A 19,465-nucleotide genomic window follows, 5' to 3' on the forward strand; every position below is an offset into this window, starting at 1 on the left:
CCAATATGAATTTAAAATACTGAAATTAATATTTTCTTTCCTTTTTCCTCTTTTAATCTGTTTAAAAGAGATGAAAATGCTATGTTTCATTTCTTTCAGCTCCAGTCAATCTCTAAAAATACTCCAAGGCATAAGAACAAGGGGCCTACAGCAAATATGTGTTTCAAGCTGAGATGCTGTGTAGTTTCAGAGAGAAAGAAAAATATTTTCCCAAGCTTTCAACTTCTCATTTGTATAATATAGTGTATTTTACAGCCAGGTAAAGATGTAAAATTAAACTTCTTCATTAGTGTAATGCACTGTAGCTCACTACAAATACTGTTAACATACCTAAATGCATGAATTGTGCAACATTTTCCATCAGAATATGAAAGGAAATAGATGCCAAATATAGGGTAAAAGAATATAAAAAGTATACTTTCTTCCATAAAATACCAGAATTCTTAAAGAATGCGTTGGTGGTCAAGTCTCACAAATAAGAGTTTGTTTCCATGCTACATCCTGACTATTCGTTTGATCAACCTTAATTAAGAAATAAGGAAAAGTATTTGGATATTCTGTAAATAAGCACAAGGATTATTATTTACCCAAATAATAAAGTTACCTGAAATTATTCCTCTCAGCTTGTATTGCTTATTGCTGTTCTTTTAATGCAGCGCTGCTAAATCAATTCCCTACCCAGTATTTCAATAGAGGAATGATTTGCTGAAGTCCTTTCCCCAGTGGGGACCATACCAGATAAAACAACCATTATCACTGAGTTTCAGTCAGATAAGGGAGGAAAAGGGTAAAAACCATTTTTAAACATGAATGTGATTATTATAGACATCCACATCTTTCTACATGTAATATTTCATATTTCTACAGTGCTTTCCTTTTCAAAGTCACTTCCCCTTGGACAGAATCTGGTGGACAGAAGTTCAGTCCCTGTGAGTTAAAGAACCAGATTTATCTGTATGTCCAGACAGCAGAAAAACCCTTCCAAAAAGGGCACTTAATTCACTCCAACGCAGAATTCGTGTTTTTCTCCCTAAATTACCATCATTCTCAAGGAAACACATTTCAAAGATTTAGTAACACATTCAGCAAAAAATCAATGTCAACACTTGAACATGCATGACACCAGAAAATATGTCAGATTTAGTCATTTTCTTCTATAAAATACACCACAGTTAACTAATCTTACCCAAAAAACATTTTTTTAGAGCACTGCAGGTCCCCACATTGGAAACACCTACTTTGTCCACTGACATGGATGTGGAACACACATGGCACAAACCCAGGAGCAGCAATCAGAAATTCAGCTGCAGCTATGACGAATGTTTGCCAAATTGAACAGTGAGGCACGGCTGCAGGAGCCTGTCCAGGAGCAGAGCCACAAGGCGTGCATTCCATCAGCTGGGCTGTACCAAGAGAAGTCAGAGGGAGTACTGCTGGGAGGAAATGTCATAATGTCTCTGTTATCTTTGTCTTGGAAGTTAGCTTAGAGCTGGAGTTTAAAACTTGACTCCATACGTGAGAAAAACACGAAGCTCACATCAAGGCTAGAGATGGAGGAAGTGTTGGTAGGCTAAACACAACTTCTCCACTAAATGTTAGCCCCCTAAAACAAGCAAGAACAAACCTTTTAATAGCTACTTGAAAGACTAAGGTTAAAAAATTTATGTTCAGTAAAGTCTAAAATGCACGCTGAGAGAAAAGAAAAATAAATCTTGTACTACATATTTTTCTTACTCAGCAATAGAATTTCTTATACGAAAATCATTGTAATAAATCAACAAACCTAAGAAACTGCATTTCAAGAAAGGAGAAAAAGAGGAAGAGCTAAATACAAAACCAACAGAATTACAACTTCATCTTTTATTCTACATCCTGCTGGCTGCAGTTTCAGTAGGTGATACACTCAGGATAGAAACAACCCTCAACCCTTCTTCAGCTTTATTCTCATCAGCATCCTCGATGTGAGTTATCAAATTAAGCAGACTCAGATCCAAAGTTTGCTGTGCTTCAGGATGGAATCAGTGATTTCTGTTTGTACAGCTTTAGTACAGGGAACAATTTAAAATTCTCAACCCTTCAAAAATACTAAAGTTATAGAATGAAATCCCAGACTTTACTGCAAGCATTTTTAGTTTTGCCATCACCTGCAAGGGGTTTAGCATTTCAAGGAAAGATATTACCTGCAGAGAAATCCTCTTCCCGCCTCTGTCAGTTAGAGAAAGTCAATTAAAAAATTTATGTAGTGAAGTAATTCCCCTGCTTCTTTCCTGTATCTTAGCTCCCACTGAAAATAAATTGAGTTATGATGTTAAAAATTAAGGTGAAAAAAGAGCAGCATGCACTGCAATAGATTTACAGGGTCCCTCTTGGATTCACATTCATTGTTCTGTAACCCATGAAATACTAAGGAGCCTTGGGAAGAACCCAAACCTTAACCTAAACTTAAAAACCTCACACCCATTCAGAAAGAGGTGATTAGGAACAACAGTATTCTAGCATCATATTTCTGGTTTCCTTCACTAGAATAAAATGGTTTCAGATTCAGCAATAATATTAATCAAGTGTTTTAAGACCACTTTTTCCTTTTCCTGCAAAGTTTCTCCTTCTTAGCACTCTCAGGAGTATTTGCTTCTGCCAAAGGTAAATTTAGTTTCTGCCTGTAACAATTATGCAAAATGAGGCTCAGCAGACTTCTAGCAAGGAACAGATGTATTTTATATAGATCATTGTATTAGAACAGTTCAAAATACTGCCAAATTAAGGGTGAAAAAACCCATGCTTTTCAAACATGCTTACAAGAAACCAGCATAATCATGTTACTCCACCTGTATGTTGTATTACTCACAGAAGTTCAAAAAAGTTCAGTAAAACAGATTATTTCTCCTTTTTTTTTTTTTTTACACTTTTAGAGAGCTTTCAAATGAAAATATGTGAACAAGGGGGGGAAAAAAAAGGCAGCCCACTGAAAAACAACCAAAAATCACACATCTTAGAGATGTGGAGGAAACGGGGAAGAATCTGTTAAAGAACTGAGGCACTAGAAAATTTCCTTTAGAAATATCTTCTCCCTATCCCTGAAGAATTTCACAGTTTTCCAGTATGCCGATATTTGTTGCTTAATTTGCCCTACAGCAGACACAGATCATCCCACCAGTGTCTCCTTCCTGTCCCTTCCGCCCTTTTCCAGGAGAAAGTCAGCTCAATACTCCTTCCCACTTATCCCAGCAGAGGATATCCAAAATCCTCCAGATGACATCACAGGGCTGTCTGACAGGTGGGACTCAACCACTCCTCAATAAAGCCAGCCATAGGATTTTAACAGGCTGACACTCAGCTTTCTCTCAACAAACAGGTGTCCAGGGGTTCATGCAAGGAGAAGAGATGGAGGACAATGTGCTCAAGCTATTAGCCCTGCGTGTGAACTTCTCAACCCACCCTGCAGCAATCAGGGTATCAGCAAAGGACTCCACTTCCACAGCAACACCAGCTAGGGAGCAGTTCTTGCCAAAAGAAACACCCCTGTCAAAATTCCTCTGCCAGCAGGGATGTGCAGGTGTTTCCCCGCTCCTCATTTTGTAGCCCATTGGTTGAGGGACCTCTTCATCTTCTAGTCCCAAATCACGTGTGCTGGGAGTTCCCCAAGGTGCAGAGATTATTGTTAAAGAAAAACAAATGATGGAAATTGAAACCTAAATAATCTGATTTAGGCTGTAAAGAAAGAAAAACTGGCGGCTGGTGGAATTTGGGCAGGTGTCCTCTCCTCCCATTTAAGCCATCAAAACCTAGTCACGAAGTTTCCTCCCACATAACACAGTTACAATGATAAAGAATCATTTTCTGAACCCATCCTTTCAAAATACATTTGGAATAACATTTCTAAAGCATCTTTCACTCTTCTTTGCCCATGGGCAGACAGCTTACAATCAGGCACTAAAGGAGAGGTGATACACCGTACTCCCAGGGTTTGCATACATTTTGTTTTTTGCACTTTGTGTTTATTAAAGGTAAGAGTTAGAAGCAAGTCTTTTCCTGCCTGTGCTTTGCAGAGCAAAATAGGACACAATGTCTGAAACACTTCACTCTGGGTACTGTTTTGATGCCTCTTGCCAAAGCCAGACACAGTGATGCTCTTTTGCCAGCTGTGGTCCACAGGATGCCAGTTTAGAGCCGATTTCCCTCCACAAAAACCCATCTAAAGCACAACTTCTCTATCCTCCCCTTCCAAAGATGCGTGTTTCAGGCTGCAGTGGATTTTCTCCTTTCAACCAGCAGCTCTGTGACACAACCCAGAGGCTGAAGGAGATGTAAACTATTTACCCTGCCTCGGTGTAGGTTATTTTTGCAAGCCAGCAGGCCAGCCTCCCTGGGCCGTGTTTGTTTATAAGGCAGGCGCTCCTGCAAGGAGACGCCTGGGAGTTTCTGTTTGAGGAAAGCCACTGAGTGATCTGCATTTCTGGCAGGGGAGATGCTTTGTTTAACTTGAAAATAGCTTCAAAAAGCAGCACAGCAAGTGCATTATCCCCCAAGAACCCGGTGCCACCAAAAATGCTGCCATTCAAGTGACAGAGGACACTCCTATGGAGAAGTTCGAATGGAAGCACAAAGTAACCTTGAAAATCTCCCAGTTAAAATGTGGGTGAGCTGGTTTCACACGGAGGCTGGGTACTTCCTCTCCCTCCCTCTTTTTCACTCTCACCTCTGTAATAACTCTCCCTGGATGGTCTCTCTGTTGGTCATGATGTATTTTGGGGGGCTTTTGTTTATTTGTTTGAGGAGTTTTTTTTCAATAAAACAGGGGTGCCAAACCTTCAGAATGATTGCGTAAGGAATTTTGACATTTGGAGACCACTAAAAATAAAAACTGGAAATAAGCTTAAGTAAGTTACTGAAGCTTCCTCCAGTTCCAGTCAACTTGTAATTTTGAATGCATATTGTTCAGATCACATTATTTAGTTTATTTTCTAGATTATTTACTCCTTCTTGAAATCATTGTATTTTGGGTTTTGTTGCTTAGAGCTAGGTCAGTGTTTATATGGAAATGTTATTTTGAAAGAAAAGTATTTACATTTTACTGAGAACAAGTTGTACTCACAATTTCAATTTCAAAAATCCTGCACTTATTTAGTTGAAACTATTAGTCAAGTGTAACTCAAATTTGTGAGTACTTTGGGCCCAAACTCAAACATTTTTCTGCTAGTCTTTATTTTCTTATGCTTTTTAATTGTCTTAAATTTTCAACTCTATCCATCATATCACTTCCCAGTTTTCTGGGAGAAAAATTCGGACTAATAATGAAAAAATTTATTGGGAATTTCCTATTCTATCTATATATTTTAATAGGATGCTAAGATCACACATTAGACAAAAAAGAAACACAAGACAAAGCCAAGTAAAGTGTGTTTTCTCCCAAAAGTGGAAATGCTGAAGTGTCAGCACTTAGAAAATTTAAAGGCAGTCACATGACATACTGAGACAGTCAAATATCTACAATTATGATAAAAACTCACAAAAGCCCTATTTAGATGTGAAAATAAAATGATCTGCAGGGTCCTAGTTAAAACAAGTCAGTATTCTACCATCCTCTTGGTATTCAAGACTTTGTCACAGTAGGCAGCAGAAATTTGTCCACAAATTTACCTCAGAGCTTTGGTCTCACAAAGATATCAATGATTCACTTAGAAGTAATTCTGCGATTTAATAAGGCTTAATGCAAACCACACTCTTTTTTTTTTTTTTTTTTTAATATGTAAGGAGGCTGCTATTTCACACTGATGATTAAATCCCAGAGGTGAAAGAAGGGTTTCAGCCACAGCTGGGGCCAGCCCTGCTGGATAAAAAGTACCCCATAGGACACAGCACATATTTCCCACGGAATCCCAGAAAAGTGGCATTTTGAGAGGAAGGGAATTGTCTAGCAGCTCTCCTTCAGTAGCAAACCTCACTCAGCCTTTTGAAAACATTCTCCTGTGTGAAGGCTGATTGTGCTTCTTTCCATTTATTTATTAAGAGACAGCAAGGAGGAGAGAAGGAAATAAGTAACATAAAATACAGGTGGGATGTAGAAACAAGGCTGGCTAAGGATTGTGTCCCTTCTCCCACTGCTGTGTTGCATTGTGCACTGTGTCACACACCACATAAACTTCCTGGGGAAGCTCATTTTCTCTTCCACCACAGCTTCACTTCTATTAGCACAGGGCTGCTTGAGCTTAGTACTGAAGGAGAAGGTTTAAAGATGCCTTTCAAACCCTGCATGGCTCTCTGTACAACAGAGCTACAAGCAAACACAGTCTGCATTTGCTAGTAAAACAACTGTAAGCCACAGCATCAAATATCAGACAAATTCAGCACTGATTACATGGCAGTCCTGATGTGTAAGTCTCCACTAAGCTACAGGGCAGCCTTAAGAAAAGTTCTCCAGTTCTGGCAGCGAGCCTCATCCCCAGTTTGGACTTTTAAGGGTAACTTCAGCATGCTTCACATAGCACGCTACTGTTAACAGCCACTCGTCACTCCTTCCCCGTCCCCTCTGCTCCCAGCCCACCTGGCAGGGTCATTACTTAAACCAACAGAAATACATTTTTCAGTAACATTTTCAGGGTATTAAATACCTTTTCAAGATCAGAATGTATCAGATGCCCAGCTTTTTTTCCCCCTGTCTTTCAACAGTTAGTGTTCAAAATGTCAGTCATGAGCAACACTGTTTAGGGTATTTTGCTGTTAGTAGAGAACAAATATTTAGGTAGAGAACATGTAAAATCTATGGGGCAAATCTTAATTGCTACAAACTGCAGTGAGTAGTGCTGCAATGGGAATCTACAGGTTTACTTTGAATGCTGCAATATATTATTCTTCATAAATATTTGCCTCTGAAAATAGGACCAACTCATGCAATGATCTTCATTCTCCACAGAGATCTGTACTTTGCACTAGTATATCCTGCTAGGATAAGACTGGATGAATGTTGTTCCCCACAGAATAATCCGAGAAGGCTGAAGAAAATCTCACTAGAATTAAACCTTGCCAAAAAACCACCTAAAAGAAAACCCCTCTTTATTCACCAGCTCAGATATTAACCTTCATTTATGTAACTTTAAATGGAAATTATAACCTGAAAACTGGTGTTTGTAAGTAAAATGCCCATTATAGTATAGTAGAATTGTAAATGAAACTTGCTCACACTGCATATGTGTCTGTACTTCAACCATCTTGTTGCCAACTGTGTGGAGAACAGCAGTGAAGATGCAGAAAAGAACAGATTCCATTTTTTATGTTGGGGGTTAGTTTCAAGTGTTTGGCAGTATTATTTACTTCCACGCTCCACAGATCAGAGGCAAAACAGCTATTTGAATTCTTTCTCCATTATCACCTTTCTGTCTCCCAGAAGCTCACCTTAATTCATTACCAGAAGAAAGAGAGAGGTGAAATCCTCTCAGTCAAAACACTGCCTTTTGTTTCCTGCAATACACTGGGATTACTTTTGTATGAGGGCAGAATGCTGCCCTTTGCTGAGATTTTGTACAATATATAGCATCTATTATTTAACTAATTTTAAAATGTTTGAACCAATGACAATTTGGGGTGAGAACCTTCTGAGTGTAACCACTTGGGCTTTAAACTGCTGTGCATTTCTCCACTGTATCTTTTAAAGTGAGACTCCAGTTCTCATCTCAGTCTTCTAAGTGCTGACAGAAGCGCAGCCTTCAAGTCCAGTGCTGTTACTCATACATTGAATAGATGCTGATGGACACATTTGCAAGCAGACACATTCAGTGTATAGAAAACAGTGAGAAGTATTGTGGGAGGTGCTGAAAACAAATCTCTAAGCTCTGGCGTTTCCTTCAGAAGGTATAAAACAACACAGTAATCTTAGGAAGCATTACTGTGATGAAAGAATCCAATAGTAGAGCTGTGTGAAAAACCCTACACAAATAATGCTTGTCTGGTTAAACTGAGATACATTGCTAAGACCCTTTCACACTATTTCATAGAGAAGACCATTCTCCAGGTCCTGAATAGACTGACGAAATGTTAGTGCTTCATTTTAGAAGAGTCTTCAAATTATTTAATAGATCATCAAGATATTAGGATGTTTTTTCCAACCCTCCAATGCAATTAATGTGTATCTATTGAGACCCAGATATTCCACAAGAGCACAAATGTCTTTGCAAGGGCAAAGATGGGAGATTACATCTCATTTTCTTCTGCATGCTGCCTGAATGTGCACACAGCAGACTGGAATAAAAGTCAAATTTCTGCATTGCTGAGAAAAGCAGCTGGGTTTAATTGTGTGTAAATTTGCCCTGCAGTGTTTTCTCCTACCTATGGAACAGTAAACTGTCACCTCAGTCATCCTCATAGGCAAAATAACAAAGGAGCTAATCCTGATTAGGTCTAATATTGTCTGAATCACATTTATGTTCACCCTGAAAAAACAGGTCACAGAAGTTAATCCAGCCTGCAAAAACATCCAGAACCAGAAAACCCATCAGGCAGAGTACAAGTCATATGCCCAGTCACCTGACATGAGCCATCTTAGCAAGAATTAACCCACTGCAAAAATTTAACCATTGGCAACCTCCTCAACTACCTTCCTTTCCTCTCTTCTCTTTCCCAAGTTTCCCAGGAACAGAAACAGAGCCAGCAATACATAAAAGGAAGGTGAATTGCATCCTTGTATATGAATTCTTCAAAAATTTGAGATTTGTTGAAGATTCTTAATCAAAGGGCCTAAAAGAGGCAAGACTCTGCAGGGAGAAGCTTGTGTTAACATAACCTTTCTGAGGAAGGAGAACAGGGAAAATGAATCTGAAAAAGTCCTCCAGGAGAGCAGCTGACAAAAGAGGGTCTCTGTAACAGCAATCAGGGGAAGCCTAAAGTTTATCCAAGGGAGGTTATGTTTTATTCCCTCTCAGGCTTGACCAGACACTGTACATTGCTGCTCACAAGCTGGCTGGACAAGAAAAACATGTGCTGACAGGCTGGATATCACCAAAGTGAAGGTGTCAGCCTTACTCTGAGATCATTCAACTGAACAATTGTGTAAGCTCATCCAGAAGCTAATGCTAATGGCCAGCAAGCCAAGTTGCTGGCTTGCTCATTTCCTTCTATGAATACATGCCAGCACACCTGAATCTTACAGCAGAATAAAGGAAAACCCAGAAAGCTGCTGCTAAACTTACTGCTTACAATGAAATCACTGCGAGATCTTTTTGTGCAGACCTTTTTTGGGCTGATTTCCAGGATGAAGCAACAGCTGTCTTTGCCAATCTCCTCACAGGCAAAGAAAATTTTCAAGATTAATTGCTCTGATAGAAAACAGGAGATTTTTTTTTCCCTTTGCTTTGTTAGTGTTGCTTCTCCTGCAGTCAAGTTTCTATCCTGGAGGCTCTTCCAACTGTGAACTAATAACAGGTTTGATAAGCTGCATACCTATTGTTTGTAGAGATCAGGAGTGGTAAACTTAAAGCCCCTTTTATTTCCTAGAAGACTTTATTTCCTGGAAGACTGTAAAATTAATTTCCCACTTCTCCAAGAAAGCTGATGGGAGGCAATTGCTGATGTTCTCCTATGGTTAGAAGTGTAGCAAAAGGAGACCTCTGCTGAAAATTGGGCTTTAGCAGAGGACAAGGGCCTGAAAACATGGCAACCCTTGCTCTTTGCCTGAAGAGCTTCAAACTAACCCATAAATGAAAGTAGCAGAGCCATAATCCAGACTGGTGGGTTCCCTTGATGAAACCCATGCTACACAGGATGTCGTCCTTTTTAATTAGGACATTTAACAGATGGATATGGCCAAGAACCAGAATTGCCTGTTCTTGTTTAAGAATAAGCTCTCCACCCAAACAAAGTATTAATGTGTCACTCTGTATAATAAATACATGACTAGCTGTACAAAGAAGTAGAGTTGAATGGCTTTGGCCTTGTCTCACACTAATTTATTTTAAGTCTATATATAACAAGTTCCTCTGACAGTGAATTGTGTAACGTCTACAAGACAAAAACCGGCACACTTCGTTAGCTACAGAAAGACAGGTGGACTGACAGAAACTTCCACTTAGTGCTTTCCTGGCAGCCTGCCATAGTTTGAATGGGGGCAATTATGAAAAAATTGAACACATGACTTTAATAAGCTTCAATATAGATGGCTGTCTGGTGGAAGAGAAGCTTTACAATAAGTTACTCTGGGTCTAGTCTTTGCTGCTAAGAACAAATGTGCTGTTTCAGATGTCAATCATTTATTCTTGGTACTGTTTGAAAAGGTTAGCAAGAATACTGACATGTGGAATTGTGGATGACACGAAGCAGCCACGGCACTGATCTCCCTCCACATCCTGTGAGAGAGATAGCCAGGATCCCTCTGTGCCAGTGGGGAAGTTCCTCCCTGAGCTCAACAGGGATGTGGCAGCAGCACCTGACCCTGGGAATGCACAGCAAAGAGCAGCTGCTGCTGCAGGGGTTCCACATCAGCCTCTCCAAGTGGAGCTGTTCTCTGCCCACAGCTGAGATAAATATTCACAGATAAATGAAAAATAATCTTATCAAATATCTAGGATGGACATGTTTTGATGCAAAGTTGTCCTTCAGGGGTTTTACAGTTCAAGCTCCCACCTCCAGCACAACTGAACTAGCTGTGAGTAAGACAGCAAATAATCCATCACTTCACAGCCACCATGAGGAAGGAGGGGCATCACTGCAGCAGTTAACACAGCTTAAATGAAAGTTGAGGTTTGGATGAAGCACCAAGTCTCCTTGACAACTAATGCTCTTCCTTCCCTGGCCAAGCACAGCCTGCCTTTTTCAAAAAAACTCATGTTACCCCCCAAGGGGACTGCTCTTTCAGCAATAAAGGACAGCAGGGAACTTCTTCAGGACTGGAGCAGGCCACTGATGGGGGAAGCAGCCACTGGCCCTCTTGCATGCCTACATGTGAGCCACAGAAATCCAACTTGCTGGAACTACTCACATGGGAATGGGGCAGAGAGACCAACCAGAGCAAGAGCATCAGCGGTCCCAGCCTCCCATACAATTTTTTCCTAATTCCCTATCAGAAGAAGCAGCAGGACAGTTTCTCCCCATCCCCACATCCCCCTGCCAGCTCCAGCTCCCTCCCCTGGCAGCACTGAGGATGTATTTCCATGTGCTGCCACCAATACTATTATACTCTGTAATTTCGACCTGCTCCCAAACTCTCTGTAAAAATAGCAGTAATTATTAACAACAGGAACAATGTGCACTGATGGCAAATCCATAAGAGACATTCCTGACACACCACAAATTCAGTAAGGACAAGTCCAAATAATGAACTGTCATCATTTGGCGCACAAACACAATGTGGAGAAGAACTGGCTAGTCAATAATGTGCAGCACTAGACAGGAGGTCACTGACTTAATGTGAGTCATCAGTGTAATAATTTATGAGAAAGTAGTTACAATATCAGGAGATATCAACAGACTCCTCTTATCCAGAAAGGATAAGCAAGCCTCCTGCGCAGGGCAGGAAATTCACTTCAAGAGTGGTGTTGCGCTTTGGGCAGCATTGCTCCCAGGGGAGAAAAACTTGTGAAAAACAAACCCAGAAAGCCACAAAAAGCGCCTTCACCAATTTAAAAACAATTAATTATGAGGACAGACTACAATTATGAGATTTGTTCAGTCTAGAGACAAGGGCCACATGGTAACAGCTCTAAAATGAGTAAAAAGTCTCTGCAAAGATGAAATGTAGCCCTGCTCCTTGTGCAGTTGCACAAGGTGAGAAACAAAGGCTGAAATTTGAACAGTGAGATCTCAGACATCCAGAAGATCAAGTTTTCTTTGAAACCCTAACAATGAAGGGAAGCAGACTGTTTACAGAGGTGCAAGAACAAACATTTCTTCCCAAAGGTTTATTATAATAAAAAATTATTAGACAAACAGGTGTCAGAAATGGTTTAGGTACAGTGCTATCAGGCAGAGGGACAGCCTAGACAATTCAAAGTTCTTTGCACACTTACTGTCTGTCACTCTTTACAAAATGCAAATTGAACTCATTCAAAACCTGAATCTGTATCTTTTAATTTTTAGTACATAAAAATTCATTTAATGAAATTCCAATCCACTGAAATTCTAACTTGACCTAATGAACAATAAAGAAAATAATGTAAACCCAAAATGTTCCAATGTAACATTCATAAAACACATATTATGGCATTATAGAGACTCCTTATTACTGTTATTTGCTCACCAAGCCCAAAGACTTGTTCTCTACAAAGTATTTATCAAGATAATTCTATCACTGGAATTCCAAGATTCCAACAATACTGTTCCCATTATTGCATTCACATCAGAATATTAATAGAGGTTAGATTAGTTGTAGCATCAGTCTTGATGACAGTCTCAAATTCTAGAATCATAAAATGGTTTGACTTCTAAGGGACCATAAAGATCTTTAAGGTCATCTAGTTCCAAGCCCTCTATCCCAGACTGTTCTCTCCAAAGAGAGGTTTAGGGGAAAAAATGGAAAACAACAGCTAAAGAATTGCTAAGGATCTCAGGGAAAAACTGTTTTGAAAAAACACTGAATCTTTGGAAATAAGAAGACTATAGTATTTTGTTTTTTCTTCACTCAGGAGATTCAGAAGTTGCAGCAAGCCTTAAGTTAAATTAAAACATGTTTTTATTACACTTTGAACATTGCACTGTGTTTCTTTGATCATTATAACTTAATCTCAGAAGAACAAAGAAGCATTAAAAATCACTCTCTGACTCTACCCATGTTTCCTAATCTCCTCTGAGATTATTTTTAAGGCAGGCAAGAAAACATCTCTTTCAAATAAGAAAATCTATATCACATTTGTCTCCAGACCTTTAATTGTTTAATGCTATTTCCCTAGGAAGATGTTTAGTTTCATCTACACAATCCTTTTTTTTTCCTTTCTCTTCCAAAAGGTTAATCAATATTTTGAAATATAAAGCTACTTTACAAACTGCCTTGATTTTTCAAATGAGTCAAACTGAAGCTGGAACAAATAACACAATTTACCATGTCTTCCCCTATTCAATGTATGAGATCTCTTGCGAACAGCAGCTTCTGCCAGTTGGGGTTTTGGTTGTCAGAGCAGTAAAATTTTGCTTTCCACGGCTTTACGTTCTTTGTGCACAGCTGGAGAACTTCATATTTAGCAGAGGATTACCATGTATATGCAACTGAATTGTTAATTTATAGGGGAAGGTGAAAAGGAGCATTTGCAGTGTAGTGTGAAAGAAGATGATGTATAGGCAAGCCAACAAGGGCCACGCACAAGAGTGGAGATGAAGAGCCACCAGTCAGCTCAGCTGGACTCAAGCTGCCAGGCTTTTACAATACCAGTCCCCTCTTAACAGGAATGAAATTTTCCTTAGAGCCTGGATCCATTACAGGCAAAAGAATGTTTAAAAACAGGGAGGAAAAATGCCATTGCAGAGAGTTCCTTCATGCATCTTCTCAAGAGGGCTATGGAAACAGACACCAAGTGTTCGCAGTGTTGCAGAAGTGTCTTCTATTTCCTTATGGTCTGTCTGTGTCCAGTGAATTTCAGGGGAAATTTCCACAAGGGACACACTGTTAGAGCACAATACACTCCAAGGATACTGTGTTCAGCTCCATCCAGCAGGTGTTTCGAAGGAATGCTCTGCCTGAAACCTGCCTTTTGATTACTATGGCTTTGGAGACCATCTGAAAAGAGAGACCTGACAAGGGCACTGAGCTTTGTTTAGAGAACTTAATCCTTATTCTCCCAGCTGCCAACAGGGAAAAGCTATGTTTTGCCTAAGTAAAAAATTCCTTTCTTAGAATCCGGAGATGAAAGTGGCAGGGAAGAGCAAACATCCTCCCTGAACAGCCGAGTTAACACCCCCAACAGCTGCCTGTTAACAGCAGCAGAAACATCCCTTTTCCCTTTGACAACGTGTATCAAAGTAAAAAATCTCTGCCAGGTGGCACTAGGCATTACAGGAATACAAAAAACATCCAAAGAACAACCTGATCCTGTGAGACTCTGAATTCCTCCCTCCTGTTGAAACGAATGGTGTGGAGGGTGCTACCAGTGTAACCTGGACGATGAATCACATGCCAAAGGCTACAAAGCGTAAGCTATTCCAGTGCTATACTGGGCATTAATGGAAATATTTCCAAAAAATTATAAAAAGAATTTTGATTTAAACTGCAATTTCAATCTTGGATGCACACATTACCATGAAATTTCCATTACTCCTAAAATACTGATAATGCGAGTCCAAAGAAAAAAATTGTTCAAAGTGTTCATAGATTGACTTTTTCTTCTCCTAAAAGCTTTACTTTTATCATTGGCACACCAACCTAGAGACTTTCAAAAGTATTGGGAAGGAACATGGGTGGTGATTCACTGGAAATATGTTGCCAGGGCAGCTGTGGATGCCCCATGCCTGGAAGTGTTCAAGGCCAGGTTGGATGGGGTTTGAGCCACCTGGTCAAGTGAAAGGTGTCCCTGCCCATGGCAGAGGAGGCAGCTGGAACTAGATGATCTTTAAGGTCTAATCTTTACATCTAATTTAAAGCATTACAGCACATTCCATCAAACTTTGCTTAAACAAAATCTTTACTCATGAGCAGACAAGTTTGAAGGAGCGCATTTGTTGCAGCTCCTTCAAAGATCTGACCTAGAATGGCCCAATAATAAATCAGTAACCGCCCTGGCTGTACTAATTCAGAGCCCAGGGATCTGAGGAGTCGAATTTCCTGACAATGTCACCTCCAAAGGAATATGCCAGCTCAGCAGGACTTTTCCAGCAGCCTTGCTTCCTGCCTGTGAGAGGCTACGGCAGGCAGTGCAACAGCACAGTGGATGGTGTTGCTCATCCCAGTATTTCGGAACTGAGGAGGAAACTGAATGGGGTGAGAGATAGACCAAGCTGGACTGAAAAGCTGAGAAAAAACATCAGACATAAAATGGGTAAGCAGCAGAAGTGAGCTGAGAAATCTGGGAACTTTATAAACTCACATAAGGAGAGGAATGTGCAGGGGAAAATTGAGTCAGGTGAAAACAAGAGGTGCTGGATGTTTCTCTGCAGCTTAGAGCTGCACTTTGATTTGTTGAATCTCATAACTCCTCTGTGGAAAAACCTTTCAGCAAGGCCCTAGCAAAACATCCTGTCCCTTCCAAGTGCTGGACACATGGAGATTTGCAACCTATTCTTTGTGCCACTTTGTTCACTCAAGGGAAAAGTTTGGTGACATGGATACGCATGGTCATTGTGCTGCATCATGCTTTGGCACAATGGGGGGTGTGCTACATGAGAGGACTTCTGTTTTCCACTTGGCTTTCTTCAAAGTCTAAACAATAACCCATAAAACCACAATATGTTAGAAGCACACTAAAAAAATCATCAACTCACCTACCCAAGCTGCCTACTAAGGAGATGGCTGAATTAGTGTTACTTCTGCAAATTTAACAAAGGATATTTATCACAGTGTGTAGAACCCTTTTTTAATTATTGGCAGACACTTAAAAAGTAGATGAGGTAAATAATCCCAAGTAGAAAAAAAACTTCTAAAAAAGAAAAAAGAGAAGGAATGACCTGCAAGCAATGCCACTTGATACTTTCCTGCGACCTGTCTCCCCCAGCAGTACCTGGGGGTGAAACCAGAACAAACACCTAAACCACTCTTTTCCAAGCAGTCCCCAATTCTTTGGCCTACTCCTCTGTGTGCTCAACCTGAAAACCTCAGTTCTGATGACCCAGCACAGTCAGCACTCACAGGTATCACTGATGCCAAAAAGGTGCTTCACTCCTCAAGTAAGTGCGTGCCAAAGGATGGAGCCCAGAGTGCCTCAAAACCAAGCATGTAGCAAAACAAGGATGTCACAAGGGGATTTAGCCATGTTAGGACACACTTCCTTTGAAAGAGACAGTCCAACCAAAAATTCAGTTTCCTTCTGTTTTGGTGGCTTTATTTTGCAGCCACACCAGTGATCTGCTCCATCGCGCAGCTGCCTAAATCCCAGGGACAAGCAGAGAGAAGAATCAACAGCAAGCAGCTGTACAGGGCTACTCACATGCTAAATTAAGCTGGTTTTACCCAAATGTGAAACTGCAGTCTGGTTGCCTTCTCCTAGTCTGAACTGTCCTCTCCTTCAATGCTCCATCTGCTAAATGGGGGGACAGATATCCCTTTGTCTAACTAACCTTGGTGATTTGTACAACTAAACTTGCAGTTCACAGTTACAATTACAGTAATGTTACAGTAATGACACTATAATGATGGGTGTCTCAGAAAAAAAAACACGAGGAAATGAATAATCATGGCCTCAGCAGGGTTTGAATAGCATGTGGTAAATAAGGTGATGGTCACACTAAATAAAATAATGAATAGGGACTCATTAGGTGAGGATTGCTCATCCTTTATACTGAAGAAATCAGAAGTCCAATGGAAAAGCCAATCTGTTATCATGCAGCTGAAGACTGCACAGCAATGCATATGCACAGAAGTCAAAGGCTGCATGTACAACATAAACACAATTTGATTATAGCACTAGTAAGGGTATTTGCATCTGTTTTGGGCCGGTGTAGAGTGACTTACTTGGTATGTGAAACTCAAAAGCTGACATAATTTAAGATCTGTAAATTTTCTTTCTAAATTCCACTTTTATCTCCTTAAAATGTATTACCTTGAGTACATTAAGGACTTGGTTGAATTACTTGGTCCAGATCAGGAAGCAGCCCGGATTAATAGATCCAGTTTTGGAGTGCTGAGGTTGGGACACACACCCTTCCCCTGCCACATCCCTCCTCCCACATTTCGTGCAAGGAGGCCCAAACACAGATGCATTCATAAGTGAAGATCCTGTCTGAGAGACAGGCACATGGTGACAAACTCTCTGCCATTCTGCAAGGGAAATTTACTCTCCCTTATTTTAGATTAAACTGCCCTGAGAAAAACATTGAGAATGTAACATGGCAGTACTTCATGGCGTGAGTGGGCTGGCACTCAGATTTTGAAAGCCACTTGGTCCAGCACGTGGAACAGCAGCAGTCTGTTACTGTTTGTACTGTTCCTTGTAACTACAAATATTTCTGCGGCCTTTGTCACCAGCAGAGACAGCTACTCCCAATTAATGTCTCTCTTGAACAGCTCTCTGGAGTCAGACTGCATTACTATTTCCATTTTTACAGGAGAGAAGGTAAAACAAAAGCACAGACAAGATTCACAAGAGTATCTTTGTGAATAACTCCCACTGAAATGAGCCAAACTTGGTTCAGCTGCAGAACTTCTGTGGATCTGGATCCACAAAATCAAATGAGCATCTGGTGGGATTATTCTACAAAGCTTAGTATCTTTGAAAGGTCATTAGTGAACTAAACACAGTTTTTTTTTCAGAAAATTGAACTGTATTCTTTCCTTCAGAAAAGGGTTGGTTACTACCACTGAAATATTAAACAGTCAAGAGAAACTGGAGCAGGCGGAGTGGTAGAGTTATACCAAATATTTACAGTGATGAGTTTAATAGCTCTTTTTCACACTACTCATAACTGAATTGCCCCCTAATACTGTCTATTTATTGTATAAATGGAAGAAAAAATAGCCAATAAACACTGAAAATATAAAAATCATTAATGTTGTCACACAGTAAGAAAAATCTTGTCATTCTAGCCAACAGTTTCAGAAGCACAGATTCCTATACATCTTTCAGATCTATATAAAAATGTAAGATTTACACCACTACCTTTACTTAGCTCTGAAAAATCCCTCTGGTGCAGACATAAGTGTTAACCTAACCCAGTGTTAAGTGTAAACCTAACCACAGGACCACAGCACTCCTCCAGCTCCTCAACCCAAGTGTGGAAGGTGTTTTCCCACAAGTACAAACTTGCTTGGAGAGAAGCAGGAGCAGTGCACCAAAATGAGATTTTTTTCAGCAATTCCCATCTCTGCTATTTGTCCTCCACTTCCCAGCATGTCCATGGCAGGGCTGCAGCCTTTCTCCAGGGTAACACCCATCTAAGAACTGCCCACTGAGAGCAGGAAGGTGCTTCCAGAGCCAACAGCGTCATCTTAGAGCCAGGACATGAAAGCACACAAGTGGCAGAATTGTTGTCAGTCTGTCTGTCAGTCTGTCTGTCACCCAAGGCTGAAAAGGTGCAGACTGAATTCCCTTCTTGCTCTCTAAACTCACAGAAGACTCTGCCAACAAATCACTTACAGGAGTGGCACAAAACAAGAGCTTTTTCACCTATTAAAACCATTATGTTTTAGAGACAGATTTTCCCTTATTTTTACATCAGCTAGGCTTTAGTTCTCTTTGTTACCTAAAATAATCTTAAGATATTTGTTACAAAAGGAAGGCTGTAACATAGGTTTATTTTAGAGCTCTTTGGTGGCAGGATGCTAGCTGAATGCACAAACATGTTCCAAGGGAAAGAAGCCTGCTTAAAAAGGTTAGAGTTTCACACAATTTTTAGTCTGCTTTTCTTTGATTTTACTTTTTTATTATTACACAAAATACGTACATGACTCAAGAGCATGACCACAGATGTAGAAAGGGTCTGGGACTTTTTTTTGGCCCCAAAAATAAGTATTTCTAAAGGATTTATGTCTAAGTTATAATAGAGTGCTTAGTACAAAAAAAAAAAAAAAAATTAACAAAGTACAATGACAGCAGATATTCCAGACTGAATCTTTCTCAGGTTGTGGAAAGCACAGCATCTCCCTCTGCCACAGAGAGCAGTCAGCCTAAGACAAGCATTACAACTCTTCATAAACCAAAGCACCGCAGAGTACTGTTAACAACCACCCTCAATGATAGTGTCAGCTCTCACTGGCTGCTACTAAAGGCAGTGGATCAATCACAAACATTTTGGACAACCCTGTTTTAAAGAGAATTGACCAGGAAAAATGCCAAGAATATCACTACACATCAGTATCTGGGTTTGCATGGGAACCGTAATCTAAGAGAAATGTGAATTTCTGTGCATGTAATACAGCCACTACCAAGGAGAAACAATTACACATCCCAGCATCTCTATTTCATACACAGCAGCAATTCCACGCCCAAATTTTCCCACATGAACAAAACACTCCCTAGACAGTTTAATCCTCGCTGTCCAACTAAAATGCCTACTGCAGCTGGGCTATGCCTATTTGCAGCAAAAACCTTCTTGAATTTTCTTCTTTACAGCTACAGCTGGAATTTTTTATCTTCCCTTATTTTTTAAAGGGAAGATGTGTTAATAACAACTGATCCAGACAGAACCAGATACAAAATTTTAAAAACACCATAATAACTTCAGACACTCTTTTACCTTCCCTCTTTTTACTGATGACCTCTGGTATATATTTACTTATTTTCCAATTTATAGGGCAACAAAACTAATGAATAAAATACATCTTCAGGCAGCTATTAATAATTGAATTGCTAAGAGAACATACAGAAAACTACTTTTAAAAAATAATAAAGTTTGTGAGATGTTCCAG

The sequence above is a fragment of the Melozone crissalis genome, unplaced genomic scaffold (genome assembly GCF_028551555.1).
Source record: "Melozone crissalis strain CALT ecotype California unplaced genomic scaffold, PUWL_Pcris_2 ptg000006l_1, whole genome shotgun sequence".
Taxonomy (NCBI): domain Eukaryota; kingdom Metazoa; phylum Chordata; class Aves; order Passeriformes; family Passerellidae; genus Melozone; species Melozone crissalis.